We start from the raw sequence: 5384 nt of genomic DNA, 5'->3' as shown, positions 1-5384 counted from the left end.
CAAAAAGAATGTCTTGAAATGCCTTCTCCCTTTGGGTCCCGTGCCCACCAGGTTGTCTCCCGAGTTTATCAAGTCGCACCATCTCCTCTGTGGAAGCCTCGCAGCAACCCTCGTCAAGCAGTAATAGAACAGGGGTGGGGTCATCATTCCCATTGTGTGGATGGACACTGAGCTCTAGAGCAGGCACCACTTCCTCTGAGTTAGGTACCCCTCCTTTCTCTGTTGCCATAGCGCAAGTCACAGGGCGCTTACTGTGAGCCTTCTTTGAACAGCTCTGAGTCTCCAGCAGACCCCGAGGGGCCTGGAGAAAGGTCACTGCGCCTTGCTTTCAGCCACTTGCCCCATGGCTGGCCAGGGTCAGGGTTTCAGGACTTGGCCCAGCCCAGAGCACTGATGCTGTTTGACCATTGGGAATCCTTCCTTACTCAGAAAGCAGACCCTGAAGGGTATGGCAGGGGAGGGGTTGCCCCGTGCCCGGCAGGGGTGCCCTTTGCTCAGAGTGATAGGCCCATTCTCACTTGTCTGTTCCAGCCAAATCAGTACGCTTTGGCTGGACTGCCCCCACTCTGCACTCTCCCACCTAGAGTCCCAGAGGCACGGGTTGCCGGGCCATTGGTCGGAGATCAATTTATTTTTATTCTCCAGAAAAGGTAGACTGCTAATGAGCCTTGCCTAAGGGTGCCTTGTATAAGATGACATCCACTGGTTATTTAGGGTCTTCATCTGCAACAGCCCAATTCATAGTAGAGCCAACACATTATACATATTAGTATAAGTGAAGTGCTGTTTGCTTGAAAAAACAAAACAAAAGAAAACTTTATCCTAACATAATAACTAAACCCTCAGACTCTCCACAGAGAGACATCCTGTGAAGGAAGTGGCAGCGAAACTTTGCAGCCTGGACTCTTGTACCGTAATAGTTTCACCTTGGACATTTCTCACTACTGGGGTAATTACTTGCCCCAGTTGAGCTCAATGGAAGATTCCATTGCACTCTTTTTTTTTTAATTTTATTTCCATTACACCTTTGATACTCTGACCATCTGGCCTCTTCATCATCATAATCCAAAGAACAGCTGAGGAAATCCTGAGATGTTTAAACAAGGTTTTACTAAAGTCTTGGGATAGCAAAAGGGAAATATTAAAAGTAACCTGGACGCAGATGATGAAATGTCATAAACTCTTCGTTGGTATGGACCACCTGTATCTTGTATGCTGAATCCCCATCACCTTCTGAGTGACTGAATGAAAAAAAGTAACATATAAGCGACTTAAAGGATAAATTAGAGTTAGCTAAGTAGGCAGTTGAGAAAAGAACATTATAGGAAGAAGAACATTATAGTTCAGAGTCTAAAAAGGACATTTGAAGATCCGAAAGGCCAACTGGGTTGGACGACAGTGAGTGAGAAGAGGTTGCAAGACGGGGCTGGCAAGGTATACTTAATTTCTGACTGGTCCTTTTCCATATTTTTGGAGGTTTCTAGAAGATTCTTGAGTAACCTTATAACTGTGGTTTTGAACTCTGTATCCAGTATTTTGCTTTCTTCCATTTTTCATTTGTGACATGTTTCTTTGTCTCCACATTTTGGCTTCTTCCCTGTGTTTGTTTCTATGTATTGGGTAGAGCTGCTATGTCTCCTTGAGTTGGTAGAGTGTCCTTGTGTAGTAGGTGTTCTATAGGACCCAGTGGCTCAGCCTTCCCAGTCACCTGAGTTGGGAACTCTAGGTGCACCCCTCTGTGTGAGCAGAGTCTTGTTGCAGTTGAGCCTTGATTGCTGTTGGTATCACTGGGAGGAATTGACCTCCAGGCCAATTGGCTGTGGGGACCAGCTATGACTACAGTGGGAGAGCTGCTGTGCAGGAGACACCCTTATGGAGCAGGACTTGCTACAGTGGGGCTTTGGTGCTCTCTGAGTCTGCCCCTTGAGTGTGTCGCTTATGGATGTGTAGCGTTGTAATCTGGTATGGTCTGACACTGAATACTGGGTACACTGGTTCTTGGGTCTCCAGGGAGGTGTAAAGTCAGCCACTGCCTTGGGCCACCCAGCAGGAGCTACAGAGAGATCTGCAGATTCCTCCTCTTTGTATTTGGGTTTTGAGGCCCAGCTATGAATCAAGGCAAGCTGGTGCTGGGCCTTTTATTGATAGGTTGGGGCTCCCAGCCCCAGCTTCAGCTTGCTTGAGAGATGTTAGCCTGAGCAAGGACAGGCCATTCATATGCAAAATGGTGCTTGCCTTTTAAGAGGAACAACTGGGTCTCCAGCAGCCTCTGTGTCACTGAGCCCCAATCTGCACTGTTTTTACAGCCCGTAGTTCTTACTGCTGGAAGGGACTTCTTTTCCCAGCTCTGGGACCCTGGGCTGGGACCCCTTGCTTTTCCGGGTGGCCTCCGCAGAGATGATCTCCCTCCCACCAATTAAAAAAGCTACATACGTAGGTGCCGGACCAGCCCATTCACCTCTGCACCTCCTACCAGTCTCAGTGTGCTTTTTTCTTCACTTCTCTAGTTGGAGGGCTTCCATTCAGCCAGCTTTCCGGTGGTTCTGAATGATGGTTGTTCTGTATTTTAGTTGTAATTTTGATGAGATTGTGGGAGGCAGTGAGTACAAGCATTTACCTACACCACCATCTTTCTCAATCTTCGAATTTAATTTTTTTAAAAAATAAAGTTTTATTAGAATATAACCATACTCGAAACTGGTGAATATAATAGAACCAGGGGCATAGAAAGGAAGTGGACTGACAATTCTTGGGGGGAAAGGGGTGTGGGGGTGCAGGAAGAGACTGGACAAAAATCGTACACCTATGGATGAGGACAGTGGGAGGGGTAAGGGCAGAGGGTAGGGTGGGAACTGGGTGGAGGCGAGCTATGGGGGGGAAAAAGAGGAACAACTGTAATAATCTGAACAATAAAGATTTAATTAAAAAAACAGTATATTATATTTAAAAAAGAATATAACCATACTTGTTTTAATTTAAATATATTTGATATAACATTATGTAAATTTATGGCATATAAAATGTTGATTTGACATATATTCTAATAAAATTACCACTGTAGTTATAGTTAGCACCTTTGTCACATAGTTATCAACTCTGAGTTTAATTTTAAACATACTGAGTTTGAGGTATCTTTATCATTTAGCTATTGCTATGTCAAAAACTACACCAAAACTTGGTAGCTTCAAACAGTAAGCATTTATTATTGTTCATAAATCAATGAATCAGCTGATCAGGGCCAAGTTCAGCTGATCTTGCATAGCTTGCTCATGTGTCTGTGGTGGGCTGAGTGGTCAGTTGAAAGCTGGCTTGTCAGGAGTGGCCTCAGTCACATGGCTGGTAGTTAGCTGGCTGGCCCGCAGCTGAGACAACGAGGGTGATTGGGCCACATGTCTCTCATCATCTGGCAGGCTGACCTGGCTTGTTCACATGGCAGTGGCAGGGTTCTGGGAAAGGGGGAAAAATGCATATTCCTCTTGAGATCTAATCTTGGAATTTGCAAACTGTCACTTCCACTGCATTCTATTGGCCAAAGCAAGTCACCAGGCCAGGCCAGATTCAAAAGGGGAAGTGGGTTTAGGATGACCAACTCATCTTGATTTGGCCATGGCTTCTCTGGTTTTAGCACTCTAAGGCTCTTGTTCCCAGAAACCCCTCAGTCCTGGGAAAATTAGAATGGCTACCCTAAGTAGACTCTACTTCTTGGCATGAAGAACTACAAAGTCACGTTGCCAAGAGCCCAGTTATAGGGCAGGATAAAGAATTGGGACAGCCCTAGCTGGTTTGGCTCAGTGAGCCTTGGCCTGCAGACTGAAGGGTCCCAGGTTTGATTCCAGTCAAGGGCACATGCCTGGGTTGTGGGTTTGATCTCTAGTAGGGGGCATGCAGAAGGCAGCCCATCAATGATTCTCATCATTGATGTTTCTATCTCTCCCTTCCTCTCTGAAATCAATAAAAATATATTTCAAAGCAGTCTAGCACTAAAGCCTATGAGATAGATAAGGTGAGGCATCATTTGGCTCTTTGAAAGCGAGATCTGGTGTGGAGATAGGTTTGGCATATTGTGTGTGTTTGTGTGTGTGTGTATGTGTGTATGATTACCTAACATTTATTAAACAATTGAATAAAAGATACTAATATAATAAATTACTTAATTTTAATCCTCACAAGTTACTAGAAAATATATATTATGTTTATTTCCATCTTTTTTACATACTTTTTAAAAAAATATATTTTATTTTTTTACAGAGAGGAAGGGAGAGAGATAGAGAGTTAGAAACATCGATGAGAGAGAAACATCGATCAGCCGCCCCCTGCACATCCCCCACCGGGGATGTGCCCGCAACCCAGGTACATGCCCTTGACCAGAATCGAACCTGGGACCTTTCAGTCCGCAGGCCGACGCTCTATCCACTGAGCCAAACCGGTTTCGGCATGTTTATTTCCATCTTACAAATGGAAATAGGAGGTCAAGTATTATTTCTTATTTTTAATTGATTTTAGAGAGAGAAGAAGGGAGAGGGAGAGAGAGAAGAAGGGAGCGGGAGAGAGAGAAAGAAACATTGATGTGAGAGAGATACCTTGATTGGTTGCCTCCCATTGAACCCACAACCTGGGTATGTGTCCTGACCGGAAATTGAACCCGTGACCTTTTGGTGCATGGGCCGACGCTCAACCAACTGAACCACACAGGCCAGGGAATTTTTTTTCTAATTAAAGTTTTAAAATCCTCACCCAAGGACATGTTCATTGATTTTTAGAGAGAGGGGAAGGTAGAGAGAGAAAGAAACATTGATGTGAGAGAGAAACATCATTGGTTGCATGTGCCCAACCAGAGCTGGGGAAGAAACCTCTACCTTTCAGTATATGGGACAATGCTCCAACAAACTGAGCCACGGAGACCAGAGCAGTACTGTTTCTTGAGATAAAAGGAAAGTAAGATGAAAGAAAACTGATGGCTAGGGATAGAGATAGAAAAACTACCAAAAGCTGATATATGGCCCCTAAACACAGCAATTTTAGGCTAATTAAAACGGTGAATATCCTGACTCACCCTGATTAGTTTTGATGGATATGGCAAATTGTTAATCTTCAAAATAATGTCTTGAGAACACAAAGTTAAAATATGTTCAGCATGCATTTCTAGTTTAATTCCATTGTGGGCAGAGGACATATTTTGTAGGATTCTAATCTTTTGAAATTTATTGAGACTTGTTTTATGGCCCATATATGGTCTGTTTCTGTAAGTGTAAAGTAATTTGTGTGCTTGAAAAGAATGTGCCTTCTGTAGTTGTTGGGTATACTCTTTTAAAATGCCAATTAAATCAAGGTGGTTGATAATATTGTTGAGAATTTCTGTTTTTTCTTTTTTTTTTTTTTGGACT

Source organism: Myotis davidii, unplaced genomic scaffold, assembly GCF_000327345.1.
Source record: "Myotis davidii unplaced genomic scaffold, ASM32734v1 scaffold370, whole genome shotgun sequence".
NCBI classification, from domain to species: Eukaryota; Metazoa; Chordata; class Mammalia; order Chiroptera; family Vespertilionidae; genus Myotis; species Myotis davidii.
Note: the sequence above shows the minus strand (reverse complement) of the source record.